The sequence below is a fragment of the Lactuca serriola genome, chromosome 3, assembly GCF_051521515.1.
Source record: "Lactuca serriola cultivar US96UC23 chromosome 3, Lser_US96UC23_V15, whole genome shotgun sequence".
NCBI lineage: Eukaryota > Viridiplantae > Streptophyta > Magnoliopsida > Asterales > Asteraceae > Lactuca > Lactuca serriola.
Window position 1 is genome coordinate 90,972,831 of NC_136410.1, and position 22,268 is coordinate 90,995,098.

A 22,268-nucleotide genomic window follows, 5' to 3' on the forward strand; every position below is an offset into this window, starting at 1 on the left:
TTACCCCAAACCATAGGGACCATCCGTGTAATTTAATCTTGGATCTATTGTACCGGAATGTGAAGTTATAGAGATGAGACACAAATCCATCTTACTGGTTACTGGAGAAGGCTCTCTTATGATAGTTCTGAATTCTTTGCTATAATGTTGACCGATTTAATAATCAAAGTGACTTTATTTATATTCATTTGTTTTTAAGTAATCTTTACACTATTAGTTTTTTTAAAGACTTTGGTTGTTATTGAATATCTGTACATAAGGTGGAAACTTAGGGAGATATGTAATTGGGTTTTGGGTTGTTATCACTGTAAAATGTTTATGAATATTATTTTGAGACTAAGATTCAATCGTTAAAGGCAGTTACAGAGTGTTACTTTTGTAAATATTATTTGAGACTAAAGGTTCATAGGTAAAAGGTGTTGTTACTTTCGCTAATATTGTTTGAGATTAGTAATGTAATGACCTCCACGTCAAAGCATAAATAAACTATTGGTCTTAACATGCATTTGCAAACACTCGATGACCAAAACACTACATAGATGCAAAAAGCAAATAAAACATTCTGAGACAATGTATAGATGCATGCCTTCCAACCCCCGCAAAGTGGGGGAATCTTCACTAGTTATATATTATAAGGGATAATGACTTAAAAGTGTAATATACTTTTTGATTTGTACACATTTAGTCACTAAGTTTTTTTCGTCCATCTTTACCCCTTAAACTTGTTTAATTGTACACATTCAACTCTTATGACCGTCTACTCCAAGTAAACCGAAAAAATGACTTAATAGGGTAATATATTTTTCACTTTGCGCACATTTAGTCCTTAATATTTTTTTGTTGCAAAATAAGTCCTTGTTTTGTACACATTAGTACTTATGAACAATTTATTAAGTTTTTTCTCATGACCTCCTACATAGGACAATCATTAATGAGGTGTTCGGGTTGTCATGCTTATGGTCAATGCGGCCTTGATTTCTTTAGTAGACTTAAATATGAACGTGTAGATATAAAGAAGTTACAACATTCATAACACATTACTCCCATACATACATTTTATATAAAGATCGTGAGTAAAAAATTTTACTTATTGACGGGAGTAATCTAATCGAAAGTTATAGTGGACTCAAATACAAATGCGTGAATATATATATATATATATATATATATATATATATCGTTAAAATACGAGATCATATGAAGAAGTTACGTTGTTCTATTCACAAGAAATTGAATACATGGATATAAAGATCTTTAGAATCTGAGATCGCTTGAAGAAGTTACGACGTTCAAAAGACCTAAACAACCAAGAAGTTGAGTGTGTGGTGGTCATAAGCATCAACAACCCCAAACACCTCGTTAATGATTTTCACACGCAGGATGTCGTGAGAAAAAACTAAAAAACTGGTTATAAGTAATGAATGTACACAAAAACAAGGACTTATTTTACAACAAAAAATATTAAAGAGTAAATGTGCAAAAAAATATATTAAAAACTAAATGTGTACAAAATAAGAAATATGTGACCTTATTAAGTCATTTTACCGGTTTACCTGGAGAAACCGGTCATTAAGAATAAATGTATACAGTTAAACAAGTTAAAAATGCAAGTATCGACCAAAAAAACACTCGGTGATCAAATATGTACAAATAAAAAAGTATATTATCCTTTTAAGTCATCTCTATATATTATAGCAGAAACCTAATTACATCACCTAAAACAATCTGGACCCTTCAATGTTTTTCATTGATTATTTTAAACCACTGGTTCAATTTTGCTAATGTCATCGTAACAAAAGGGAACTACAAATACGCCTTTGTTACCGTCTATAACCATTTTCCCTCCAAAATACGGATTGTTCTCTTCCTCTTTCTCTCTCTGATGAAGATAATATCAAGAGCTGATGATATCCCTAATTTTTATCCATGTTCTTCCTCTTCAAGAGCCGATGATCTCTCCAATTTATATCCATGTTCTTCTCCATCAATGCATCTCCTGCATCGTGTTTGTCACCAACAACTTGAAATTGAGATTCACTACCAAAGATTATTCCCATTGCGCTTTTCTTCTTCTCAAGGTATTTGAATTTTTATGAATCTGCAACTAGTTTTCCATTTTGATTATTCTAACGAGAATTTTGATTTGAATCACTCTTATTTGGGTTTTAGGTTTATATTATGTGTATCCGATTTATGTTTCTATCTATGGTTTTTTAGTAATCAAATCGAAATAGTATTGATTCGTTTTGGATTTGACTGCGATTAATGAAATCAAACAGGCTGTTGGATGTGAAGCAAGGTGTAAAAAAAGATGGGAAGACAGTCCTCTTGGGTGAAAATTCTAAAAAAAAGTACCATTTCGATTGACAAAATGGTTAAAATTCTTAAAAAGGTTAATTTGAAGATTGCTAAATAATTTGTATCATTTAGATATTGACCCTTTGGTATAGAGCTCCAGAAGTCCTTTTGGGTGCTACTCATTATTCAACAGTTGTTGACATGTGGTCTGTTGGCTGCATATTTAGTACTCATTCTTTCTAAATTAATTAAGTCTGTTATGTATTAAGTAAAAAAAACACTAATGTGTTCTTAAAATTTGAAGATAGCAATAGTCAGAACATAGCCGATGGCATTGTTACCACCTACACATACTATGATTATACTTCTGGATTCATCCATCATTGCAATCTTACTGATTTGGATGTAATAATTTTGATTTCTACTACCAAACTTTCTTATAATTCGTCAACATTTAGAATCTTTACCCTAATTAAAAGAAAATTTTGTTCGAATCATATTGATTAGTTCTGTTTTGCAGCATGATACGATTATATTTCATCTATTTTTTAAACGTATATACACATTATATCATCCTACTTTGCAAATCTACAATAGGATTCCAATATTTGACTTTACCAGTTAGGCTTTGGCCAAAAAGTTACTTCTTCATCCCTTAATCTTTGGCTTAAGCCACTGAGTTTGTTATTCCACAAACAAGATTTTATAACAATAATTTTTTTTATTGTTCGTAGCTAACTGTGTTGACCAAGTGTATTATTGTCAATTTGTTTTAAACTTAAATAACAAACTATGTTGACTAAGTCTATTAATGTCAATTGTTTTATGTTTAAAAGTAATTTCCTTGTGCCCAAGGGTATAATTAACACCACGACCACATACTCTACAAATTTTAATTTCTTTAATGAATCTTATATTCTTATTTATTCAGATTATCATTCCAATTATACCATTAATCATAAACACTTTCCAAAATAATTATATATGTATTTATCATGTTTCAATACATAAAATCCCAACATTTATGATTAAATCGTTTAATAAGGAAATATTATCTTTAAATCTTTTCAAATTTATGTACCCTTATCAATTTCAAATCCGGTCATTTAATTATATCTTATTAATTATGGATGTAAATCATATATTTTCTATAACTATTTTAACTTAACATAATATCAGGATTCATGTTTTCCAATTATACCATTTTCCATATTTTGTTATGATATATACATATAGATATCTTATAAAATCATTGTTTACCATTCTATATATCCTTATTAACCTTATATAATATTACATATCATACAAATCACGAAAAAAAAATTGTTTCTTTAACCTCTCAATCACGAAAAAAAAATTTGTTTCTTCAATCTCTCTTTACACTTGCTGCTGCCTACTTCCATCATCCATCATCCATAACCAGTTTCATTATCTTCTGCAATGTTTGTTGTTGTTGTTATATTATGAATCATGTATGGAATGTTGTTTTGAATATGTTTATCATGTACGCAAACTGCTTTATTTTTTTCCTTTCTTTCGTGTTAAAATATTTAATAATTCTAACTCTTCTTAATTCACATTCTGTCAACGAACTTTCTTTGCCGAATGTTGTTTGATTTCCGTCATTATTGAATTGAAAATGTTTTTTTGGTGAATGTGCGGTTTACACTTTTTCCTTCATTAAAACAAGAATCATGATAGCAACAATCACTGTCAAGGTGCATAAAACCAACATGCTGGAATATATCGATGTATTAGGCAACAATGTTTACAAATAATATGGATCATTTATGTTACAATCTCCTAAATGAACATGTATTCAATATATTTTGCCACATGGATCATAATATAATTTCGCTTTCAATGTTGTCCCATATTATTATTAATAACAATTATATTTCAACTATTTTTTAAAAGTAAATACACATTATATCATCCTACTTTGAAAATCTGCAATATGATCCCAATATTTGACTTTACCGCTTAGACTTTGGCCTAAAAGTTACTTCTCCACGCCTTAATCTTTGGCTTAAGCCACTGAGTTTGTTATTCCACAAACAAGATTTTATAACTATAATTTTTTATTATTGTTTGTAACAAACTATGTTGACTAAGTCTATTATTGTCAATTTGTTTTAAGTTTAAATAACATACTATGTTGCCAAAGTCTATTATTGTCAAATTGTTTTAAGTTTACAGGTAATTTCCTTATACCAAGGGTATAACAGCCAACACAAACACATACTCTACAAATTTTAATTTCTTTCATGAATCTTATATTCTTATTTATACATATTATCTTTCCAATTATACCGTCAATCATAAACACTTTCCAAAATAATTATATGTATATTTATCATGTTTCAATATATAGAATGCATACATTTATGATTAAATCGTTTAATAAGTAAATAATATCTTTAAATCTTTTCAAAATCATGTACCCTTATCAATTTAGAAACATTCATTTAATTTAATCTTATTAAAAAGGATTTAATTCATCTATTTTTTATATATATTTTTATTTAATATAAAATCAAGACACATGTTTTCCAATTATATCTCTATATTTGTTAACCAACTTTAATTCGTTATTATCTTCACCAATATTCTTTAATTCCATTTTTTATATAATCATGAGGACTGTTATAGATGCTTCAATAACTTTATTTGCTAAAGATGTTGACAAAACTGTTATTTACATATATTCAGCAAATGAACATTGCTTACTTTTTGATTTATTACAATATCACATCAGACAAATTGTCACACCCCAAAACCATGAAAGGCGGAAACGTTCTGGGGCGGAGGACGTCATGTACAGTATCACAACAATGAAAAGTAGTAAACAAGCAACAACATCATTCATTACATTAATAATATAATTTTAATACAAGTGTGTTATGTCAAATTATGATAAACACTAAAGTATAAGTCAAAAATGAAAGATGAGTCTTGAACGAGCACCATCTTCTCTAAACCTTGCATCGGTACCTGTCTACTGTTGACCTGAGGATACAAGTTATTTTGAAAGAGAGTATCAGCTTTAAAGCTGGTGAGATCATAAGTATTTTAGTGTCTTAATTTGTATGTAAGTGTTTGTATGTATGTGATATGTAAGTATTTGTATGTATATGAACTGTAAGTATGAAACGTTCTGAACATCCTAGAAAACCATATGTTTCCTACTAAAAGTATCCTTCTACCAAGGCATCCAGTATTTGTGTGTGTGTCTCTTGTAAGAGTATGTATTTTCCCAAATCCGACTATCATTATTCAAAATATAGCTTCTACATTACCATGCATTGTGTAAATGTTCACGAAGTGAATGTAATGGGAAAATGAAATAGTACTATGGTGTGGTATCAAATAACTACAACCTAACTACCTTTAACCTATGGTAATCTCGTAAGTACTGTAGTATTTGTAATAAGTGACTACTTTTGTACTAATATTGCCTTATTTGAGGGATAAGGCATAATGTAATGGCTAGATCCCAGGCTAGACGCTCCCCTGTCCAAGAGATTTTGGGACCCATACACGAACCCTGCATATTTGCAAGCCATGAACATCCACATTACTATGATCACGTATACCCAATATAACTATCACGATGCATTTTGATTCATTGGTATAGTTAGATAACTGGTACGTATGAACATGGAAGTATACCCTTGCTACCCAAGGGTATTGAACTGACTGGAAGAACCTTTATGACTATATATGTACACATGATATATAACTAATATTTAAACAACCTTTGGACGGATACCCGATACCTTATCAGACCACATCATAACGGGGAAAAGGAAATAAAGCGGATAGCCTTCCTAAGTCCTTTAAACATTTCTTATATAACTATACATACATAGACATGCAATTGACAAGATAAAAGCATAAAATAAGTTTTGTAACACCTTTGAACATGATTACTATCTAAGAAAAGGTCGACTTGATGTCAGCCTATAAAACGGGTTGAAAGTATTTGTTTGATAAAATAGTTTAAGTATAAAGAAACATTTGTTGGAAACACAATTGTAAATGAGTTTGAAATGAAACATATAGTGAATAATGAACAGTTTAATAAGGAGTTTTAAACATATAAAACGTTTATGAAAATCATTTGAAGGAAACTGTTTAGTAAAACAGCTAATGAGTAGTAAATCATTTGAATGCTGCTTATTAATCACATGTGATTGATATAATAACTAGCATGATTCTACTTGTATCCCCCCCCCATAAAAACATTTAAAAACATTTAAAACATTGATTAAGGGGTATGAACTCACCTGTAGCAAGTGGTTGGGATGAACGGATTGAAATAGGATGCTATGTGTAGAGTGCAGACTTGTACACACTCTATGATCCTAGATAACATATAATATCACATATGTGTACCCAATTAGTCTCTAAACAACTAATAAACAAAGGTAAGACATCCTAGGGCATGATAAACACTTTGTATAAGTGTTATAAGTGCTAAGGATTGCATCTAAGTGTTGTAGGGAAAGGCTAGTGTGTTTAGGGTTCAAGGAAAACTCCATGAGGGAGTTTACGGTTTTGTGGTCATAACCAAGAGGGTTTACGGTCGTAAGCTCATCCTCTTTGTGACCATTTGTTGTTTGAAGCCTTCTAAGTCAATCCAAGCATTCCTACTTCATGTTTAAGCCTCAGGAAGTGTTTTGTGGCATCAATACACTCCTAAATGGAGTTTATGATCCATAGACCATTTCTCCATGAGTTTACTACCGTAAACTCAAATTTTCAAACAAATTTTTCATTTTTAAAACATAATTAATTCCATTTAAAACAAGGCATAAATAGTTCAAGTATTCTGTCAAATACATATGTTCAAAATCCCAAGATCATAAAGACAATCTTTAGTGTGTATCGATCATGCCGGCGCCTTCCCACGGTCCTCGCTGGTACCTGAAATACATGCACAACAACTGTAAGCATAAATGCTTAGTGAGTTCCCCAATATACAACTTACGCACATACGCCTTTCCAGGCCCGACCTTCCGGTCCATGTGTCTCAGGGGACTTCCGTCCCTGCTGGGTAAACCTTCCGGCCTTACCCACGCCGACCTTCCGGTCCATCACACAATCATATCGCCTTCCGGCCCATAACATATTGCCTTCCGGCCCATAATATAATCGCCTTCCGGCCCATAACATACATAGCACATATAACAATTAACTTACCACATATAGCATACATATCACATATCATATCCGACCTTCCGGTCACACAGTCAACCCTTCCGGGTACAGTATAGTGAGAAGACTCACCTCGTAAATGCTGAAAGCTAGCAACTCCTGAAATCACTCGTGCACAATCCAACGAGCTACAACCCTCCTATAACATCACATATCTCATTAGCACTCATATCTTCTAAGTGTGACTATCCCTAAGAAGTCAGACTTAGGTCAACTCTGGTCAACGGTCAACGGTCAACTCGACCGGACTCGGCGAGTACCTTGGCGACTCGGCGAGTCTAGACGTCCTCCAACCTTCTGAGATTCCTTATCTACTCGTCGAGTTCCCTCCTCGACCCGACGAGTTACTCCTGGAAGAATCGCGGGGCCACCCCGACTCCACTCGCCGAGTCTGAAGAACAACTCGGCGAGTCCCAGTGAATCTTCAAGCTACTCGCCGAGTCTGTTCATCGGACTCGGCGAGTCCACGCCATGCAGTCGATCAAACTGCTTCCTGAGATAGGTCTCGTCCCGCAATACACATGCATGTGACCTTCTGGACCTCTAAAGGTCCTACTACAAGATTATAGTCGTTGGGTAACGAGGCACTAATTCATTTAATCACCAAATGGGTTCTATAAACCCTAAATTCATAAACACATCAAACAACAGAAGGGAATCCGAAATATTACCTGGAATATGTCCTCTCTGTGTCTCAAAGCCGCAGAACTCGAATCCCTTGCTGTTCCTTTAGTCTAAACCCTTCTCTTCCTTGCCCCACAATTTCCTTCAAGCCCTAATATCCTCCAATTTTGCTCTAGATGCCCACAGCCGTTTAGGGTTCCTCTCAATCGACTAAAGACAGACAATGACGGCCTATAAGAGTATTAAATACGATCCAAAACTGAACGGTTAGGGTTTCTGCTGAACAGCGTCGACTCGCCGAGTCCATATCTGGACTCGTCGAGTCCAGTCGCGGACCCGCGACCAAGTCTGCGATCCTACTCGGCGAGTCTAGGCTCCAACTCGCCGAGTCCCCTCTCACTCACCCCAAAAACATAATTAAATAATACCTGAGATTTCGGGCTGTTACAACTCTCCCCCATTTGGATTAGACTTCGCCCTCGAAGTCTCATTCTGCGAATAGTTCCGGATGCTGCTCCCGCATTTCGCGCTCCGGTTCCCAAGTCATTTCTGATCCCTTACGGTGTTGCCATTGAACCAACACCAGAGGTACCTCCTTGTTCCTCAGAACCTTGATCTTCCGATCTCTGATAGCCACTGGTCTCTCCGCATAATTCAGGCTCGCATCCACCTGGATATCCTCCAATGGAATCACTGCCGACTCATCGGCTATGCACTTCCTCAACTGCGACACGTGAAAAGTGTCATGGATCTGACCCAACTCCGCTGGTAACTCCAACCGATAGGCTACCCGGCCTATCCTCGCGATCACACGAAAGGGTCCAATATACCGGGGCCCCAATTTGCCCCTCTTCCTGAATCGAATCACTCCTTTCCAAGGAGAGACCTTCAGGAGAACGAAGTCGCCGACCTGAAATTCAAGCTCGGATCGGCGCCTGTCTGCATAACTCTTCTGTCGGCTCTGGGCAGTCAATAACCTTTGTCTCACTTGCTGAATCTGCTCTGTTTTCTGGAGTACGATCTCCGTGCTACCCATCACTCTCTGTCCCACCTCTCCCCAGCAAATGGGGGTCCGACACCTCCTACCATACAACAGCTCGAAAGGTGGCATACCAATGCTCGAATGATGGCTGTTGTTGTAGGAGAACTCTGCCAATGGTAAATACGCATCCCAACTACCCCCGAAGTCTAACACACACGCTCGGAGCATGTCCTCCAGCGTCTGAATCGTCCGCTCGCTCTGACCATCTGTCTGGGGATGGTATGCGGTACTAAAACGCAATTTAGTACCCAGCTCCTCATGGAATTTCTTCCAGAATCTGGAATTAAAGCGCACATCACGGTCTGACACAATCGAGATCGGCACCCCGTGCCGAGATACCACCTCTCTCACATATATCTCCGCCAACTTCTCCGCTGAAGAACTCTCACTGATGGCAAGGAAGTGTGCACTCTTCGTCAACCTATCCACGATCACCCAAATTGCGTCAACTCCCCTAGCAGTCCTCGGCAATTTGGTGATAAAATCCATAGTGATCTGTTCCCACTTCCACTCGGGGATCTCCAATGGCTGTAACTTGCCATGCGGTCTCTGGTGCTCAGCCTTAACCCTACGGCAGGTCAAGCACCTCTCAACGAACCATGCCACGTCCCTCTTCATACAGGGCCACCAATATTCTTTCCTCAAATCCAAATACATCTTTGTAGCACCGGGATGAATCGAGAATTTCGATCTATGAGCCTCTTCCATCAAAGTAGTACGCGTACCGCCCGCGAACGGTACCCAGACCCGACCTTGAAACGTCATAAGCCCTCGACTATCCTTAACAAACTCTGAGATTAACCCCACAACCCGCTCTTTCTTGTGCATTTCTGGTCGTACAGCCTCAGTCTGTGCCCTACGAATATCATCCAATACAGGAGTCATCACAGTCAGTCTCAAGCATACGTCTCGCAACGGAGTGCTCTCCGCCCTGCGGCTCAATGCATCGGCTACCACATTAGCCTTGCCTGGGTGGTACAGGATCTCACAATCATAATCCTTGACCACATCCAACCACCTCCTCTGACGCATATTTAGGTTGGGCTGATCCATCAAATACTTCAAACTCTTATGGTCCGTGTAAATCGTACATCGAACCCCGTACAAGTAGTGACGCCAAATCTTGAGAGCGAACACTACTGCCCCCAACTCTAAATCATGCGTGGGATATCTCGCCTCATGAGGCTTCAGCTGCCTCGACGCATAAGCTATCACATGACCCCTCTGCATCAACACTGCACCCAATCCCGAAATCGATGCGTCGCAATATACCACGAAATCTTCCATCCCTTCTGGGAGAGCTAATACCGGGGCTTCGCACAATCTCTGGCGAAGTGTCTCAAAGGAGGTCTGCTGCTCGGGCCCCCATGAGAATGTAACACCCTTCCGGGTCAATCTGGTGAGTGGCACTACGATCTTGGAGAAATCTTTGATAAACCTCCGATAATACCCTGCCAACCCAAGGAAACTTCTGATCTCAGAGGGTGACTTCGGCACCTCCCAACTCATCACCGCCTCAACCTTGGTCGGATCGACCAATATCCCTTTCTGATTAACCACATGTCCTAGAAACTGGACCTCCCGCAACCAGAAGTCACATTTGGAGAACTTTGCATAAAGCTTCTCCGACCTCAATACCTCCAGGACCTCCCTCAAATGCTCCTCATGCTGCTCTCTAGATCTCGAATACACCAGAATGTCGTCGATAAATACGATCACTGACCGATCCAACATCGGCCTGCATACCCTGTTCATGAGATCCATGAACACAGCCGGGGCATTGGTGAGTCCAAAAGGCATCACCACAAACTCATAATGCCCATATCGCGTCCTAAACGCTGTCTTCTGGACGTCCTCATTCCGTACCCTCACCTGATGGTATCCTGACCTCAGATCGATCTTGGAAAACCAAGATGCTCCCTGCAACTGATCGAATAAATCATCGATCCTCGGCAACGGGTAACGGTTCTTGACCGTTAGCTTGTTCAACTCCCGGTAATCAATGCACATCCGGTGTGAACCATCCTTCTTCTTGACGAACAGAATGGGTGCTACCCATGGCGAGCTGCTCGGCCGAATGAATCCCTTCCCCAGCAACTCCTGGAGTTGCGAGGACAATTCTTGCATCTCTGGAGGTGCAAGACGATAGGGCACTTTGGCAATAGGCGCGGCCCCCGGAACCAGATCGATACCAAACTCTACTTGCCTCACAGGAGGTACTCCCGGCAACTCCTCGGGAAAAACATCTGAAAACTCGCACACCACCGGAACTTCCTCAACTGACTTCGGTTTCTCGGAAACCTCCCGCGTATCCATCACATACGCCACAAAACCCTTACAGCCCTGCCGTAGACACTGCCTCGCCCTTGCGGCCGAACAAAAAGCTGATCCTGAACGGGTACCCTCACCGTACACCGAAAGAACTCCCCCTTTAGGGTCTCGTATAGTCACCAACTGACGCTCACAGTCGATGACAGCGCCGAATCGGCTCAGCCAGTCCATGCCCACGATGACACAGACATCCCCCATCGCGATAGGAATCAGATCAATCGGGAATCCAACCCCGAAAATCTCTAGTACACATCCCCGAAGAACCTCCGTAGCACAAATCACCTTCTCGTCAGCTATAGAAACTCTCAAAGGTCGACTCAACGACTCACCACTAACGCCGATATGCTGACTAAAGGCTAAGGACACAAAGGACCTACTCGCACCCGAGTCAAATAACACTAAGGCAGGCACAGAGTTCACAAGGAAAGTACCTACGCGCATAATAACATAAGCATAACATATCGACATTAAAACAATTACATGAATTACAACATACCTGCCACAACATCGGGCGCAGCGCGGACCTCCTCCGCAGTCAGCTGAAAGGCTCTTCCCCGAGCCCTCGGGGCCTCGGCCTTCACCGGTCGAGTCGCAGTAACTCCGGCAGCAGGTGCAGATCCCTGAAGAAGCTGAGGACACTCGGCCTTCCTATGGCCAGTCTGGTTGCAATGAAAGCAAACCGTAAACCCCTTGGGACACCCCCTAGCAATGTGCCCCTCCTTGCCACACTTGTAGCAAGCACCAGATCGACATACTCCATCATGACTCTTGCCGCACTTCCCACAAGTGCGACCCTTCGAACCTCCTGTCCTTGAATCAGCGGACTTGGTCCGCTTGGCTGCCGGCTGGAACTGAGCCGGTCGCCGGTCCACCCGCTGAGACTCAGCCTCCTCCCGAGCCTGGGTCTCCAACTCGATCTCGCGCTTCCTGGCATTCGCCTGAAGCTCAGCAAAAGTATGGTAGGTGGAGTTCGATACAAACTCCCGGATATCCCTCCTCAACACTCCCAAGTACCGGCTCATCCTAGCCTGCTCTGAGGACACCAGCTCAGGGCAAAACATCGCCCTCTCATGAAACTTCCGTGTAATCACCGCAACAGAATCGGTACCCTGCTTGAGGGTTAAGAACTCCTGCACCAATCGTTCCCTCTCCACCGGGGGAACGTACTCATCCCTGAACATGGCAGTAAACCCCTCCCATGTCACCGCTGTAGTCTCTGCCAAAGTGAAATTCGCTGTCACGAACTTCCACCAGTCCTTCGCTCCCAGGCGGAGCTGGTTCAAAGCGAACCGTACTCTCAGGTGCTCCGGGCATGAACAAGTATAGAAGCACCCCTCTATATCCGCGATCCACCTCATCGCAGCAATCGGATCCTGTGTCCCATCGAACTCCGGTGGCTTCGTGTTGCTGAACTCTCGGAACAGCAACGAGTCACCTCCCTGTGGCCTAGCAGCGGCCACGGCTGCGGTAGCTGCAGCGGTTGCAGCCTCAGTCAACGCGGCGTACCGCTCATCAAATGTCTCCATCAGGGTGGTCTTAATAGACCCAAACATCTCCGGGATTTCAGCCCGGATCGCCGCCGCCACCTCCTCGTGAATCATCTGACGAATATCCTCGTCACTCACACCGCTCGTACTCGCTCCGTGGCGTGGTCTAACCATGATGTCTCTGAAATACAACATAAAACTATCAGAGACTCCATCAAGTGTAATTGCACTCGATAACGCGACCCTACCCCGTCCCCGATATCCAGGGATTCTTACTTGGGTTTCCCACTGACCCGGTGTCCTCGGTAGTACGGGCCCAATACTACCGACCACACCGCATCAGTGTTCATCCCAAGTCCTCCTCCCCAAACTTCGGATAGTGAGTACTCTACTTCTGATATGCACTTTCTACCCGCATACTAGCAAGGCATCTCATATAAGCAAACTTCCCTAGACTAAGGCATCACAAATCAGGCCACTCTAGTCCTATCATGAATACCTAGTCTTCTAGCATGCATAACAATTCACATCATATAATATTGTAAGGTATTTTGGGGATCTTTACCGTTCGGGCGTTGACTGATCGTACACACTGCTTCTTTCTTGCTTACCACAAAACCATTTACAAACGTTTATGCCTTTATTTGAGAAGTTTCCTCAAATCCTCGGTTTGAGTTCAGTTACCCCCGAAGGTGCACCCGAATCTCTCAAACCAAGGCTCTGATACCAATTGTAACAACTCAAATTTTTCAAACAAATTTTTCATTTTTAAAACATAATTAATTCCATTTAAAACAAGGCATAAATAGTTCAAGTATTCTGTCAAATACATATGTTCAAAATCCCAAGATCATAAAGACAATCTTCAGTGTGTATCGATCATGCCGGCGCCTTCCCACGGTCCTCGCTGGTACCTGAAATACATGCACAACAACTGTAAGCATAAATGCTTAGTGAGTTCCCCAATATACAACTTACGCACATACGCCTTTCTAGGCCCGACCTTCCGGTCCATGTGTCTCAGGGGACTTCCGTCCCTGCTGGGTAAACCTTCCGGCCTTACCCACGCCGACCTTCCGGTCCATCACACAATCATATCGCCTTCCGGCCCATAACATATTGCCTTCCGGCCCATAATATAATCGCCTTCCGGCCCATAACATACATAGCACATATAACAATTAACTTACCACATATAGCATACATATCACATATCATATCCGACCTTCCGGTCACACAGTCAACCCTTCCGGGTACAGTATAGTGAGAAGACTCACCTCGTAAATGCTGAAAGCTAGCAACTCCTGAAATCACTCGTGCACAATCCAACGAGCTACAACCCTCCTATAACATCACATATCTCATTAGCACTCATATCTTCTAAGTGTGACTATCCCTAAGAAGTCAGACTTAGGTCAACTCTGGTCAACGGTCAACGGTCAACTCGACCGGACTCGGTGAGTACCTTGGCGACTCGGCGAGTCTAGACGTCCTCCAACCTTCTGAGATTCCTTATCTACTCGTCGAGTTCCCTCCTCGACCCGACGAGTTACTCCTGGAAGAATCGCGGGGCCACCCCGACTCCACTCGCCGAGTCTGAAGAACAACTCGGCGAGTCCCAGTGAATCTTCAAGCTACTCGCCGAGTCTGTTCATCGGACTCGGCGAGTCCACGCCATGCAGTCGATCAAACTGCTTCCTGAGATAGGTCTCGTCCCGCAATACACATGCATGTGACCTTCTGGACCTCTAAAGGTCCTACTACAAGATTATAGTCGTTGGGTAACGAGGCACTAATTCATTTAATCACCAAATGGGTTCTATAAACCCTAAATTCATAAACACATCAAACAACAGAAGGGAATCTGAAATATTACCTGGAATATGTCCTCTCTGTGTCTCAAAGCCGCAGAACTCGAATCCCTTGCTGTTCCTTTAGTCTAAACCCTTCTCTTCCTTGCCCCACAATTTCCTTCAAGCCCTAATATCCTCCAATTTTGCTCTAGATGCCCACAGCCGTTTAGGGTTCCTCTCAATCGACTAAAGACAGACAATGACGGCCTATAAGAGTATTAAATACGATCCAAAACTGAACGGTTAGGGTTTCTGCTGAACAGCGTCGACTCGCCGAGTCCATATCTGGACTCGTCGAGTCCAGTCGCGGACCTGCGACCAAGTCTGCGATCCTACTCGGCGAGTCTAGGCTCCAACTCGCCGAGTCCCCTCTCACTCACCCCAAAAACATAATTAAATAATACCTGAGATTTCGGGCTGTTACAACTCTCCCCCACTTGGATTAGACTTCGCTCTCGAAGTCTCATTCTGCGAATAGTTCCGGATGCTGCTCCCGCATTTCGCGCTCCGGTTCCCAAGTCATTTCTGATCCCTTACGGTGTTGCCATTGAACCAACACCAGAGGTACCTCCTTGTTCCTCAGAACCTTGATCTTCCGATCTCTGATAGCCACTGGTCTCTCCGCATAATTCAGGCTCGCATCCACCTGGATATCCTCCAATGGAATCACTGCCGACTCATCGGCTATGCACTTCCTCAACTGCGACACGTGAAAAGTGTCATGGATCTGACCCAACTCCGCTGGTAACTCCAACCGATAGGCTACCCGGCCTATCCTCGCGATCACACGAAAGGGTCCAATATACCGGGGCCCCAATTTGCCCCTCTTCCTGAATCGAATCACTCCTTTCCAAGGAGAGACCTTCAGGAGAACGAAGTCGCCGACCTGAAATTCAAGCTCGGATCGGCGCCTGTCTGCATAACTCTTCTGTCGGCTCTGGGCAGTCAATAACCTTTGTCTCACTTGCTGAATCTGCTCTGTTGTCTGGAGTACGATCTCCGTGCTACCCATCACTCTCTGTCCCACCTCTCCCCAGCAAATGGGGGTCCGACACCTCCTACCATACAACAGCTCGAAAGGTGGCATACCAATGCTCGAATGATGGCTGTTGTTGTAGGAGAACTCTGCCAATGGTAAATACGCATCCCAACTACCCCCGAAGTCTAACACACACGCTCGGAGCATGTCCTCCAGCGTCTGAATCGTCCGCTCGCTCTGACCATCTGTCTGGGGATGGTATGCGGTACTAAAACGCAATTTAGTACCCAGCTCCTCATGGAATTTCTTCCAGAATCTGGAATTAAAGCGCACATCACGGTCTGACACAATCGAGATCGGCACCCCGTGCCGAGATACCACCTCTCTCACATATATCTCCGCCAACTTCTCCGCTGAAGAACTCTCACTGATGGCAAGGAAGTGTGCACTCTTCGTCAACCTATCCACGATCACCCAAATTGCGTCAACTCCCCTAGCAGTCCTCGGCAATTTGGTGATAAAATCCATAGTGATCTGTTCCCACTTCCACTCGGGGATCTCCAATGGCTGTAACTTGCCATGCGGTCTCTGGTGCTCAGCCTTAACCCTACGGCAGGTCAAGCACCTCTCAACGAACCATGCCACGTCCCTCTTCATACAGGGCCACCAATATTCTTTCCTCAAATCCAAATACATCTTTGTAGCACCGGGATGAATCGAGAATTTCGATCTATGAGCCTCTTCCATCAAAGTAGTACGCGTACCGCCCGCGAACGGTACCCAGACCCGACCTTGAAACGTCATAAGCCCTCGACTATCCTTAACAAACTCTGAGATTAACCCCACAACCCGCTCTTTCTTGTGCATTTCTGGTCGTACAGCCTCAGTCTGTGCCCTACGAATATCATCCAATACAGGAGTCATCACAGTCAGTCTCAAGCATACGTCTCGCAACGGAGTGCTCTCCGCCCTGCGGCTCAATGCATCGGCTACCACATTAGCCTTGCCTGGGTGGTACAGGATCTCACAATCATAATCCTTGACCACATCCAACCACCTCCTCTGACGCATATTTAGGTTGGGCTGATCCATCAAATACTTCAAACTCTTATGGTCCGTGTAAATCGTACATCGAACCCCGTACAAGTAGTGACGCCAAATCTTGAGAGCGAACACTACTGCCCCCAACTCTAAATCATGCGTGGGATATCTCGCCTCATGAGGCTTCAGCTGCCTCGACGCATAAGCTATCACATGACCCCTCTGCATCAACACTGCACCCAATCCCGAAATCGATGCGTCGCAATATACCACGAAATCTTCCATCCCTTCTGGGAGAGCTAATACCGGGGCTTCGCACAATCTCTGGCGAAGTGTCTCAAAGGAGGTCTGCTGCTCGGGCCCCCATGAGAATGTAACACCCTTCCGGGTCAATCTGGTGAGTGGCACTGCGATCTTGGAGAAATCTTTGATAAACCTCCGATAATACCCTGCCAACCCAAGGAAACTTCTGATCTCAGAGGGTGACTTCGGCACCTCCCAACTCATCACCGCCTCAACCTTGGTCGGATCGACCAATATCCCTTTCTGATTAACCACATGTCCTAGAAACTGGACCTCCCGCAACCAGAAGTCACATTTGGAGAACTTTGCATAAAGCTTCTCCGACCTCAATACCTCCAGGACCTCCCTCAAATGCTCCTCATGCTGCTCTCTAGATCTCGAATACACCAGAATGTCGTCGATAAATACGATCACTGACCGATCCAACATCGGCCTGCATACCCTGTTCATGAGATCCATGAACACAGCCGGGGCATTGGTGAGTCCAAAAGGCATCACCACAAACTCATAATGCCCATATCGCGTCCTAAACGCTGTCTTCTGGACGTCCTCATTCCGTACCCTCACCTGATGGTATCCTGACCTCAGATCGATCTTGGAAAACCAAGATGCTCCCTGCAACTGATCGAATAAATCATCGATCCTCGGCAACGGGTAACGGTTCTTGACCGTTAGCTTGTTCAACTCCCGGTAATCAATGCACATCCGGTGTGAACCATCCTTCTTCTTGACGAACAGAATGGGTGCTCCCCATGGCGAGCTGCTCGGCCGAATGAATCCCTTCCCCAGCAACTCCTGGAGTTGCGAGGACAATTCTTGCATCTCTGGAGGTGCAAGACGATAGGGCACTTTGGCAATAGGCGCGGCCCCCGGAACCAGATCGATACCAAACTCTACTTGCCTCACAGGAGGTACTCCCGGCAACTCCTCGGGAAAAACATCTGAAAACTCGCACACCACCGGAACTTCCTCAACTGACTTCGGTTTCTCGGAAACCTCCCGCGTATCCATCACATACGCCACAAAACCCTTACAGCCCTGCCGTAGACACTGCCTCGCCCTTGCGGCCGAACAAAAAGCTGATCCTGAACGGGTACCCTCACCGTACACCGAAAGAACTCCCCCTTTAGGGTCTCGTATAGTCACCAACTGACGCTCACAGTCGATGACAGCGCCGAATCGGCTCAGCCAGTCCATGCCCACGATGACACAGACATCCCCCATCGCGATAGGAATCAGATCAATCGGGAATCCAACCCCGAAAATCTCTAGTACACATCCCCGAAGAACCTCCGTAGCACAAATCACCTTCTCGTCAGCTATAGAAACTCTCAAAGGTCGACTCAACGACTCACCACTAACGCCGATATGCTGACTAAAGGCTAAGGACACAAAGGACCTACTCGCACCCGAGTCAAATAACACTAAGGCAGGCACAGAGTTCACAAGGAAAGTACCTACGCGCATAATAACATAAGCATAACATATCGACATTAAAACAATTACATGAATTACAACATACCTGCCACAACATCGGGCGCAGCGCGGACCTCCTCCGCAGTCAGCTGAAAGGCTCTTCCCCGAGCCCTCGGGGCCTCGGCCTTCACCGGTCGAGTCGCAGTAACTCCGGCAGCAGGTGCAGATCCCTGAAGAAGCTGAGGACACTCGGCCTTCCTATGGCCAGTCTGGTTGCAATGAAAGCAAACCGTAAACCCCTTGGGACACCCCCTAGCAATGTGCCCCTCCTTGCCACACTTGTAGCAAGCACCAGATCGACATACTCCATCATGACTCTTGCCGCACTTCCCGCAAGTGCGACCCTTCGAACCTCCTGTCCTTGAATCAGCGGACTTGGTCCGCTTGGCTGCCGGCTGGAACTGAGCCGGTCGCCGGTCCACCCGCTGAGACTCAGCCTCCTCCCGAGCCTGGGTCTCCAACTCGATCTCGCGCTTCCTGGCATTCGCCTGAAGCTCAGCAAAAGTATGGTAGGTGGAGTTCGATACAAACTCCCGGATATCCCTCCTCAACACTCCCAAGTACCGGCTCATCCTAGCCTGCTCTGAGGACACCAGCTCAGGGCAAAACATCGCCCTCTCATGAAACTTCCGTGTAATCACCGCAACAGAATCGGTACCCTGCTTGAGGGTTAAGAACTCCTGCACCAATCGTTCCCTCTCCACCGGGGGAACGTACTCATCCCTGAACATGGCAGTAAACCCCTCCCATGTCACCGCTGTAGTCTCTGCCAAAGTGAAATTCGCTGTCACGAACTTCCACCAGTCCTTCGCTCCCAGGCGGAGCTGGTTCAAAGCGAACCGTACTCTCAGGTGCTCCGGGCATGAACAAGTATAGAAGCACCCCTCTATATCCGCGATCCACCTCATCGCAGCAATCGGATCCTGTGTCCCATCGAACTCCGGTGGCTTCGTGTTGCTGAACTCTCGGAACAGCAACGAGTCACCTCCCTGTGGCCTAGCAGCGGCCACGGCTGCGGTAGCTGCAGCGGTTGCAGCCTCAGTCAACGCGGCGTACCGCTCATCAAATGTCTCCATCAGGGTGGTCTTAACAGACCCAAACATCTCCGGGATTTCAGCCCGGATCGCCGCCGCCACCTCCTCGTGAATCATCTGACGAATATCCTCGTCACTCACACCGCTCGTACTCGCTCCGTGGCGTGGTCTAACCATGATGTCTCTGAAATACAACATAAAACTATCAGAGACTCCATCAAGTGTAATTGCACTCGATAACGCGACCCTACCCCGTCCCCGATATCCAGGGATTCTTACTTGGGTTTCCCACTGACCCGGTGTCCTCGGTAGTACGGGCCCAATACTACCGACCACACCGCATCAGTGTTCATCCCAAGTCCTCCTCCCCAAACTTCGGATAGTGAGTACTCTACTTCTGATATGCACTTTCTACCCGCATACTAGCAAGGCATCTCATATAAGCAAACTTCCCTAGACTAAGGCATCACAAATCAGGCCACTCTAGTCCTATCATGAATACCTAGTCTTCTAGCATGCATAACAATTCACATCATATAATATTGTAAGGTATTTTGGGGATCTTTACCGTTCGGGCGCTGACTGATCGTACACACTGCTTCTTTCTTGCTTACCACAAAACCATTTACAAACGTTTATGCCTTTATTTGAGAAGTTTCCTCAAATCCTCGGTTTGAGTTCAGTTACCCCCGAAGGTGCACCCGAATCTCTCAAACCAAGGCTCTGATACCAATTGTAACAACTCAAATTTTTCAAACAAATTTTTCATTTTTAAAACATAATTAATTCCATTTAAAACAAGGCATAAATAGTTCAAGTATTCTGTCAAATACATATGTTCAAAATCCCAAGATCATAAAGACAATCTTCAGTGTGTATCGATCATGCCGGCGCCTTCCCACGGTCCTCGCTGGTACCTGAAATACATGCACAACAACTGTAAGCATAAATGCTTAGTGAGTTCCCCAATATACAACTTACGCACATACGCCTTTCCAGGCCCGACCTTCCGGTCCATGTGTCTCAGGGGACTTCCGTCCCTGCTGGGTAAACCTTCCGGCCTTACCCACGCCGACCTTCCGGTCCATCACACAATCATATCGCCTTCCGGCCCATAACATATTGCCTTCCGGCCCATAATATAATCGCCTTCCGGCCCATAACATACATAGCACATATAACAATTAACTTACCACATATAGCATACATATCACATATCATATCCGACCTTCCGGTCACACAGTCAACCCTTCCGGGTACAGTATAGTGAGAAGACTCACCTCGTAAATGCTGAAAGCTAGCAACTCCTGAAATCACTCGTGCACAATCCAACGAGCTACAACCCTCCTATAACATCACATATCTCATTAGCACTCATATCTTCTAAGTGTGACTATCCCTAAGAAGTCAGACTTAGGTCAACTCTGGTCAACGGTCAACGGTCAACTCGACCGGACTCGGCGAGTACCTTGGCGACTCGGCGAGTCTAGACGTCCTCCAACCTTCTGAGATTCCTTATCTACTCGTCGAGTTCCCTCCTCGACCCGACGAGTTACTCCTGGAAGAATCGCGGGGCCACCCCGACTCCACTCGCCGAGTCTGAAGAACAACTCGGCGAGTCCCAGTGAATCTTCAAGCTACTCGCCGAGTCTGTTCATCGGACTCGGCGAGTCCACGCCATGCAGTCGATCAAACTGCTTCCTGAGATAGGTCTCGTCCCGCAATACACATGCATGTGACCTTCTGGACCTCTAAAGGTCCTACTACAAGATTATAGTCGTTGGGTAACGAGGCACTAATTCATTTAATCACCAAATGGGTTCTATAAACCCTAAATTCATAAACACATCAAACAACAGAAGGGAATCCGAAATATTACCTGGAATATGTCCTCTCTATGTCTCAAAGCCGCAGAACTCGAATCCCTTGCTGTTCCTTTAGTCTAAACCCTTCTCTTCCTTGCCCCACAATTTCCTTCAAGCCCTAATATCCTCCAATTTTGCTCTAGATGCCCACAGCCGTTTAGGGTTCCTCTCAATCGACTAAAGACAGACAATGACGGCCTATAAGAGTATTAAATACGATCCAAAACTGAACGGTTAGGGTTTCTGCTGAACAGCGTCGACTCGCCGAGTCCATATCTGGACTCGTCGAGTCCAGTCGCGGACCCGCGACCAAGTCTGCGATCCTACTCGGCGAGTCTAGGCTCCAACTCGCCGAGTCCCCTCTCACTCACCCCAAAAACATAATTAAATAATACCTGAGATTTCGGGCTGTTACAACCTGGTAATAGCCTAGGTTAGATTCTAGGCAAAAGGAAGGAGTATGGGACATTTATACACTCTTTGGGGTGTTTATGGTTTTGGGAGATCCCCAAACCGTAAACACATATAAATGAGTGATTCTTGTGCTTTTTGTGTGATAAACTCATCAAGAAAGGATCTAGACAAGTCTCTAAGGCATTGTGAAACATCTAAGGCACCCTTTGGCACCTTACTTGGTGTTTACGGTTTTGGGAGCCTCCCAAAACCGTGAACACCATGTTCTTGGTGTTCTTGGGACATTTCCTTGATATTAAGA